Source organism: Poecilia reticulata, chromosome 10, assembly GCF_904066995.2.
Source record: "Poecilia reticulata chromosome 10, P_reticulata-male-v2, whole genome shotgun sequence".
Taxonomy (NCBI): domain Eukaryota; kingdom Metazoa; phylum Chordata; class Actinopteri; order Cyprinodontiformes; family Poeciliidae; genus Poecilia; species Poecilia reticulata.
Window position 1 is genome coordinate 812,247 of NC_088839.1, and position 10,286 is coordinate 822,532.

Below are 10,286 nucleotides of genomic sequence, written 5' to 3' on the forward strand. Positions count from 1 at the left end.
TCTCAGCTTGCTTTTCTCCAGTGTTTGTTGGGCGACCTTTAATACGAGTCCAAATAAGGACATAAAACCTCATGATTTCAACAGACCTAATCATCTGCTCCTTCTCAGAACTACCAAACAGACCAATTAGCATCGGTCTCGACGATGCAATCCTTCGAGACCGCCTTCCTTCCGAGTCCATCTGTGCACTTTGTACGCAAATGGAGGGAAGGAATTTAGGTCAGTTTGAACTAGAGAACTGCCGAGAATCCTTTCGCAAAAACAACTCCTTAGATGGTATTTCAGCTCCAACATAAGCTAATACTTAGCTTACCTGCGAAAAGATAATACAGCGGTTACAGTAGCGCTCCCAACACCGCTGCAACAAGCTGTCCTCTCGGCAATGGCGGACTCCTTCAGCCTGCCAGAGCGTCACGCGCTGTTGCATATGGTGCTGAGCACCCTCCGATGGCGAAACCCAAACATTGTTAAATCTAATAAACATTGTTAAATCTAATAAATTCTAACAGCCGCAACGCCGAAAACTAGCTGCAAACACTCGAACGATGACATTTCAAAATAAAAACAGAAAAACTCTACGAAGGAAACAAACAAAATGGAAAATGGGGGGGCTACTAGTTTCATGACTCACTAGATTCATGACTCACTTTCATAGTGCCACAATAGGTTAAAACAAATAAAGGAATACTAAGATGATATATTATGGCAATTAAGTACGAGTATAAGTATTCAAATAAATAATTATAAAAGTATCAAATTGAATTAAAAATCATTTTTATATATTTTCCAACTCAATTGAAATTTGTCCCAAGTTTTTGTCAACACCGTCAGACATAAAAAGAATGTAAAAAATTCATGCACTATTGGGGGGCATCAGAACTTCTGAGGACCCCATGACCACTTCCTTTTCTCTTCCTTTTCTAAAAGGGCTAGGCAGCTCTGTTTAGCATGGAGCTGCCGAGCTCCATTTTCTCTTCTGTTTTCTTCCTACATTGCTCATCACAACCTTGATGTGTCAACTCCATAACTGACAATTTAGAACATTTTCATGACATTTTGTGAATAAATGCTTAATTTTGGTATACTGTAAAGATTTCATGGACCTCATGAGCTACAATGTGGTCTTCAGAATAACGTCATATAAATCAGTGGTTTCCAAACATTTTCTGTGCCCCCACATCCCCCACCATGGCTTACAAGTAGGGAGAGTAGAACTCTTGCTCTGTGGTTGAACAATGTATGTGTGTAGGGTGGGGGATTCTTGGGAGATTCTTCGAGACTCCCTGTTATACTCTTCCATCCACTCAAACACCCCCTGCCCTCTCCAGCGCGCACAGTGTTCATCGTTTTTTTTTTTTTTTTTCATTCATCCATACCGCTTCCCGGGCCCCCCCTGCAATGGCACGGCGCACCCCCCTAGGGGATTTTGTAAATTGTCATAATTTACAAAATCATGCAAAGTTGGCACTTTTAATGGACTTTTAATGCAACTTTTAGAGCAACTTTGCATTAAAAGTGTCTTTATTTACCAAATGACACTTAATGACAACTGCCATAAACATTCATAAAGACTTTATGTTCATGACAGGTGTTATGTCGTGTTTATGACAGTGTTATGTCAGTCTTATGCACACCCCTTCAAATAAAGTGTTACTAAATTAACACTATTGATATGGAGAGCCATTTCAGCCAAAATTAAATAAATAAATAAATAAATGGGTGAAATAAATAAAAAATGAGTAAAATAAATCAAAAAATGAAGAAAATTAGTGAAATAAATAAAAAATGTGTTAAATAAATAATGTAGCTTTTTCATTAACCCAATATTTCATTTATTTATTTTTCATATTATCAATTTCTCAATTTCCATTTTTTCATCTATTTATTTATTTAATTTTGGCTGAAATGGCTCGCCATATTATTGACACACACTCTATCAATAAAAACACCAATATTGAGGGGCATGCCGAATGTTGAAAGAGGCTTGTAGTCAACAAATATGCATTTTGTTAGATGTGTGAGAATGGAAAATAAATGTAAACGATTCACCCTTAAACTTTTGATTTAATTTAAAAATTAACTTTTTTTCAAATTCATATCTATCATCTATTTTAGTTAATATGGTCTGTGTATTTTCCACATTTGCATAGTCGAAGTCTTATTGTTACAAAAAATCACAAACAAAGGTATAAGTAAAGAGACAAGTAAGGACTGTTACCTAAGGACTTTTGGGGGCCTCTATACACATAACTCTAATGCTGAAATTCCATCTTGCTCACTGGGAAAAAGTCCAAACTTCTCCGTCACAAACTGAATGCCCGTATATCACTGCTAACCGTTTTGGATTTGGCTATGTTCCTCCTCCTGAGTGCTTCACAGAAGCTACTCATCCTCAGTGACTAAAGCCAGACAGTCTATGACAGGACCTCTGCTGATTGATTTCTTCTGTTCCCTGTTATGAGATGACATTGCTTTTCTGTCTCTCACTGAGAGCGGAGCATATTGATCCTCTGATGGTGTGGTCACACAGTCTGTCTGATCTTATTTTGGATGCAATTCATCCAGATTCCCCTCGGTGTTTTATGGCGTCTTGTGATGCCCCTCTTCAGGAGGATTGCGGTCTACTGAATGCTTTGCTGCTCAGAAGCAGTTGCTGGAAATAAAACTTGGGTACCTGACAGTCTTAGAAGGCCGCATTGTCATGAAATAAGTGCTAATGCAACCAAACGCAATTATTAATATTATTATTACACTGAAAAAAACCCTCTTTGGATTAACATTAAAAAAAATCATGGAAAGGATTTCCACCTGATTGCTTTGTTTCAGCACTATGTAATTCTGTTACTCCAATTTAAAGCAAATGTGTTGGTTCACCTTAATTTATTAAGGTTATTCTAATTTAAAGAAAATGGCTTGGCTCAACTTAACTTTTGAGGTTGATTCAACTCATTTACTTTAGTTGGACCCAATGTAATTTAAAATAGCCAGACCAAGTAATTTGCCATGTTTTTTACAAAATAATTGACTTTCCTTGATTAAGATGAATGCAAATTTAGTTGAAACCAACTTATTTTACAGTGATACCTTCACACTACTTAATTACGTTGATCCAATCCATGCAAATTAAGTTAGCTCAACAAACATGCTTCATGCTGAAAGAAAGCTATGTAATCGTGTGGAAATCCTTTGCATGATTGAATTAAGTTAATTCAAATACATATTTTTAAGTGCTACTAAATTAAGTGTTTTAAGACCGCACTGGGTGACGGTAGAAAGAACACTCAACAATTAGAAAGGATACAACAGAACTGTATTTTCAAAATTGTTATCCATTTTCTTTACCTTGTGCAGTGCAGGCACTTTACTACAAAAGGTATAAACTCTTGGGAGATGGCAACCCATTTGAACATCCATTTTAAGCTAGTTTCAATTAATAGTTTAAACAAAACCTTTAATGCCAGTGTTTAATTGGTAACAATAAACTTCAAAATAGTTCAGCCTACCACAGGCACAGATTTTAAATTTACAAGATTTAAGGAATCCCAAGGTAACGCCTTGGGATTCCCCCGGAGGAGCTGGAAGAAGTGGCTGGGGAGAGGGAAGTCTGGGCCTCCCTTCTGAAGCTGCTGCCCCCGCGACCTGACCCCGGATAAGCGGAAGAAAATGGATGGATGGATGGATGGATGGATGGATGGATGGATGGATGGATGGATGGATGGATGGATGGATGGATGGATGGATGGAGATTTAAGGTTTTATTTTAACAAAATGATATACTTAGAATAACAGTCAATAACCCCACAGGAACCTGGATGAAGTCTGCCATGGCATCTGAATCCTGTGGATAATAAGAAAAGTACAAATTAAAAAAGAATGAGGTGAAAGTTTTGATTTTCTTGTGCACAACCTCTGATAAACAGAATTATAATACATACAAGAGACATTGCAGACTCTCCTCCATCGTTGTCGAGGAAAACTGAGAGACATCCCAGGGTAGCAGTCCTTATGGCAACAACATCTTTGGTCTATAAGTAGGAAAAACAATAAAAGTAAACACAAGCATATTCTGAGGAAACTAAATCACCATCCATCCATCCATTTTCTGTACACCCTTGTCCTTAATGGGGTCGGGAGGTGATATTGCCTATCTCCAGCTAATGTTCTGGGTGAGAGGCGGGGTACACCCTGGACAGGTCGCCAGTCTGTCACAGGGCAACACAGAGACAGACAAACAACCATGCACACACACTCACACCTAGGGCCAATTTAGAATGTTGATGGTTGTACAATTAAAGGAGCAACTGTAATTTTCCAACCTGCTACCAAAACACAACTGATTTTGTCGAGCATGAAGTTTATTGTACAGGTGTGAAGAAGACTCATGTGCAGGTGTGCACATAAACAAAATCACGACAGAATGCTCACCTTTCTGTCAAACTGGACCAGAATCTTGGGAAATGCATTGTCAATAACTCCTCTTCAGCCTTGAATGCAACACGAGAGATCCCACTTTCTACTCTGGCAAACTCTGCAAAAACAGTAACAATCACACCTATCTCTGGAGGAATTTTGCTGATTACCCCCCCCCCCCACTGATTTGGGGGGGGGAGTGTACAATTAAGCATTTTATTCAATATAAATACATAATATTACTCTTGAGGCAAAAACTGTGAAAAAGTTCTGATGTGAAATGTGGCAATTGGGATTTTGCTAGATTGTTGGAAGGAACAAGCATCTGCATTTTATTCAGTTTGCTACACCTGAAAATTAACAGACTTTAAAAATTTATTTCTGGCTCCAAGAGCTGTAAAATCACCATGAAACATTTCTTCATAACCTTTACAGGAAATTCACTCTTGGGCTAACATAAGCTTCTCCTAAGAGCTGAGACTTTACCATAAAGTTCTGATTTCAGGAAAGAGAGCCTCACCTTAATATAAATCTTACCCAAATGAACTGAGTATGATCTAAGATAATGGATGTATATGCATAAAAAATGCATGGTTTCATGCATTTGACTTGATTTCCAGTATTTCTGGGAAACTTTAAAGGCTTTGTGGATCAAAGACTTTGATGAAACTTACTCCAATGTTATGAGAACAGAAACTCTGATATTCTGCTGGCATTTTGATCTACTTTAGTGAGTCGTCCAGTGGTATGTTTGGCTTTTACTTTTGTAAAAGTTCTAAAATAGATTAAATAAATTATACTTTTAATTCCACGTAATAATACATAAATCAAATCAAAAAATTATTTCTGGATGCAGTTTAGATTGCAGATCTATCCATACCAGTTGTTTCTTCTCTCCCACCTGAGGTGGATTTTATCATTGTAATTATAAAGTCAATAGTCACCAAACTACTAGACGTTTGTTATGGTTTGAATTATTTTTACAATTTTGTTTTTGCATGGAAATTTGACTTTTTGGGTGGCAAATGCAGGTTTTATTTGGGGCGGAAAATATTCGCGTTCAGATTTCAAAAGCAGATAAAATGTTGGATGAAAAATATGTGAAAAAAAAGTGAAGGTAATGTAAAAATGAAATAAAACACTGAAACAGCATCAAGGGTTAATGATGGATTCTTATTTTGTAGCTTTGAACCTAAATACTGAGTATAGCCCAATTTATCTAAGGTTTTAAAGGTTGTTGTCTGTAGTGAAGATGTAAATGATTAATGTCTGATTAATGCCTTACCCAATGCCACCAAAACTGTAGAACATCTACAGCAAAGTGCACCGCATTGTTTTCAGAACATAAAAACTATGTTTTCACTTTCACAATTGATCGCTACAATCAACCATTTTGATAACACTTTATTTGAAGGGGTGTGCATAAGACTGACATGACACTGTCATAAACATGACATAACACCTGTCATGAACATAAAGAAGTCTTTATGAATGTTTGACAGTTGTCATGAAGTTTCATTCAGTAAATAATTACCCTTTTAATGCAAAGTTGCTCTAAAAGTTTGCATTAAAAGTGCCATTATTTACCACGGCTGTGAAACTTCACAGTTTCACGGCTGTGAGACCTACGCTCACACAACTTTTGCCCGGAGCAGAAAGGCCCGTCCTGAGAAGTCAGAGGAAACCAAGCCGGTTTCAGTTCAAAGAGGAGAAAACTCCCTCACTCCTGAAAAGTAAGGCTTGGAAATCAGTAGAGCCTTTTGCAGCAGCTTGCATCATTCAGCGTTATTGGAGAACACTGATTCTCAATAGACCATGAAATTTGGTTTGTTTAAAATTTTTCATTTAAAGACATGAAACGTTCGGGTTATTATAATCTCCAGATGTCTGAAAATTCTAAACATGATGCCCTCCAAAGTAGTTTACATTTTTTTTTTTTTTTTTTGCTGAATAGAATGGTGGAAAGTACTTTTAAATAAGATAATGTTTTGCTGAAAGGGAGTAATTTCAACTAATGTTGATTCAGGAAATGTTGGACTGCAAATTAAGGCTATAGTAAAAAGATATGTTTGGAAAGTTGTCTATGTTTTTTTCAATGGGGTATATGGCACGAACTTCCGTTTTAGCACTTCCGCATTCTATGGCAAGAATGGCAGTATGGAGGAGCCAGTATGGAGTGGCTCCTCCATACTGAGGAGCCACTGATAACAGTGGCTCCTCAGTATGGAGAGCCATTTCAGCAAAATTAAATAAATAAATGGGTGAAATAAATAAAAAATGAGTAAAATAAATCAAAAAATGAAGAAAATGAGTGAAATAAATAAAAAATGTGTTAAATAAATAATTTAGTTATTTCATTAACCCAATTTTTTATTTATTTATTTGTTATATTATAAATTTCTCAATTTCCCTTTTTTCATTTTATCTATTTTTCATTTACCCATTTTTCATTAATCCATTTTTCATTTAAACATTTTTTAATTTAGCTTTTTCATTAACCCAATTTTTCATTTATTTATTTTTCATATCAATTTCTCTTTTTCATTTATCTATTTTTTATTCATCCCTTTATCCATTTACCCATTTTTAATTAATCTATTTTTCATTTAACCACTTTTCATTTTCCTTTTTCATTAACCCAATTTTTTCATTTATTTATTTTCCAGATTATCAATTTCTCTTTTTCATTTATCTATTTTTCATTTATCCCTTTATCTATTTACCCATCTTTCATTAATCTATTTTTTACTTTAACAATTTTTCAATTTCCTTTTTCCATTAACCTGATTTTCTATTTCCCAGTTTCATTAATCAATTTCTCATATATCCCTTTTTTATTTACCTATTTTTCTTTTATCTATTTTTTATTTAACATTTGTTTGAAAAAATTTTAATTTTCCCATTTTCCAATTTCACTTATTCATTTAGTATTTCTTTATTTTTTTTATTTATCACATTCTATTTCCCCGCAAAACTCGGAAAAAAATTAATGCAAATGAGGAGAGGCACGTCATCAGGCTACAACTTCCCCAATTGGTTGGTTAACGTCACTCCCATACTTTGCTTCAAGAAAGATGGCCACCTACTAATGGGTTATCAATAAGCTGAAGCTCATTAACTTCATTAGAAAATAGTGTTATTACTTCTGACTTTAGTTCTCGTGTGGCCGCTCAGACAGAACGTGTTTCAGTTGGTGGCTCTCATGGACTCAGAGCTTCACCGTCGGGAGTTTTTATAGTTTGGACGAAGCGGCCGCTGAAGTTGGCCCATGATTGAAGATTCGGGACACCTTCGTAGCTACCAGCTGTGATCCAACTATAAGGAGCAACTTTACTGTACATCGTAAGTGAACTGCAATATCCAGAGGAAGCTCTACGGAGCATCGAGCTGAAAGAATGAGAGTGGCAAGCCTTGGAGATCTGCATCGGAGGCCATCTTTCAGACATGCACCGCTGCTGTCCGTCCAGGATCCTCCGGTTGCCCAGTCGTTACACGGTAAGCTACTAACGCTGATGTTTGTTTTCCAACTACTACAGTCATATTTAATCAAAAGGGCTCAATTACGATAGTGGAAGGTTTTGAGTTGATCTCGGCAGTAGGTGACAAACTGAACGCCTCCAGGATGTTGAGACCAGCACGTCCTCTGATCCAATACATCTTATTAAGGATAAAATCAACAAAACGTGTTCAAATTAATGGCCCAACAAAATTAATAATCTCAGTATTTAATGTTTAAACAAGGTGTGTGCATTTCTGTGCTTTTCGGTACCATTACAAAAACAAAAAGGGACTCAAAGACCCTGATGAGCAGAGTGAAGTTTAAATTGGCTAATCAGCCACCGCTATGTTCATGAGAGGAGATGCTTGTTAACCGAGAAATAAATATGAAGCCTGAAAACCTAATATCTTAACGGACTGAATCCGTTGTGTTTTTAGCTAATCTATGCTGGGCACAAGCGGTTGCCACGGCAACAGGTTGATTAAACGACAGTAAAAAGGTAGGAGAGGTTTAGAGTCGATCGCCGTTATTTTACCTTTGTAAACAGACAACCTGAATACAGTGACCTTTACTGAGGGTACAGAATGGAGAATGGATAAAAGCTGAACTCGTGCTACAATCTTTGCCTCTCTTGGTTACATCCCTGAGGTGTGCCAAGTGTGGCCCACATGCATATGCATATAAAGTAAATATGACTATTAATGTAAGTAGTTCTTTGTGGATGTATAACTTGCCCACCTTAGTTTGCCTGTTTTTGGTCAACATGTGCCTCAACATTTGGTTACTGTTCCTTAGAGGTGGACAGAAGACCCAAAATTTATACTCCTGGAATAACAGTAGCACTTCAACATGTTTTTACTCAAAGTAAAAAGTAGCAGAATAAGAAATTACACAAGAGTAAAGAAGCATTTGGTAAAAAGTGTATATAAGTACTGAGTAACTGATCAAGTTATCAATTATTTCATATCTTTAAAAAATTACACAATTAGAGGGCCCAAAATATTATGTTCAGTGGAAATTTTGGTATTTTAAAAACAAAATTAAAAATTTGTTTAAATAATAATGATGCTTCATAATAAAATGACTTGAGTAAAAGTAAAAAGTTCAGCATAGTAAGAGTATTTCTAAAAGTTCATTTGAGTTTCAAAAAGTTACTCAACTATATTTTAGTAAATGTAATTAGTCACTCCTAAACTCTGCCCTTCTGAGGGAATAGGAAAAGGAACTGTTAAGGAAATAAATTAATCTTGATATTAAACATTGTTTCAATTAACAAATTAATCATAACACCCAGAACATATTCTGTTATGTTTATTCAAGGGTGAAGGAACAGAATGACTGGAGATCCTGGCTGAGAGGGACCAGGGCTGACACGGCGAACAGTGAGGAGAACCGTCTGCACTGTGAGCAGCACCAGAACTCCTGATGGGTCTCCTTCAGGAAGAACCAGAGAGATGGCCGACCTCCACAGAGAAGAGTTCACCCAAACATCAGAGGAAAAATGAATGCTGGTGCTCAAACAGAGCAGCCTCTTTTCTTAAACCCAACACACACAGGGTGTTGTGGCCCTGATTAAAAACCTGCTAACTTCAATTTAACTGAAACACAGAACATCCAGAAATGTGATGAACTTCAGCTATAGAGTGGAAATGACACAGTGAGATGAAAACATTTGTCTATATCACTCTGTTATACAGGACATTAACATTTTAACGTGTTTGTTCCAGAGCACCTGATACAAACGATCCATCAGACATTTACTGAGGCCAGGTGTGACAGAAGGAAACACCTGGAACATGCAGGGCAGACAGACCTGAGGACTGACTGGTTAAAGTATTTCACTGACACTTCAGATTGCAGATTTCCAATTGAAGGCATCCGTAAATGAACACAATCATTATTCAATAAACCAAGCTGTGTAAAATAACTGTTAGGGTTGCTATTAAGAACCCAATATGTCATGTTTGTTCATTTCTACGTTGTCATACATACAAGGTACTCCACTCACTGTTTAGCTTCATGTTGAAGAATCTTCAGTTTAATGAAACCAAAAAATAAAACGGGTCTAAAACTTTCAATCTGTATTCTATTTTTGTAGCTTTGTTCTATTAAGATTGTTTCGTTTATTTTAAGCCACAAACAAACAATCCATTTTATTGTCTCTGGGACGTGAAAACATGAGATTTGATTAAATTAGAACTTCACAGATTAGAAGGAACACAGATTTTATAATAATCAAACATTTTGTTTATTCAAAACAGTAAAATACAGACGGTTCATGCATATCAATGGTATAAGAACAGCCACATTTTTTAAAACGAATGTGTCACCAGTGCATTTGGCCGGGTGTTCCTGCTCCAGAAAGGTTAAGGTCATC

General features: G+C 36.4%; 1 long non-coding RNA gene across 1 annotated transcript; it reads left to right on the forward strand.

Moving 5' to 3' along the window:
- Nucleotides 1–6,795: 6,795 nt before the first annotated feature.
- On the forward strand, nucleotides 6,796–9,987 carry LOC145553177 (uncharacterized). The gene is made up of 2 exons (XR_014089435.1): nucleotides 6,796–7,905; nucleotides 9,230–9,987. It is a non-coding gene; the product is annotated as an uncharacterized LOC145553177 (long non-coding RNA).
- The last annotated feature ends 299 nt before the right edge of the window (nucleotides 9,988–10,286 follow it).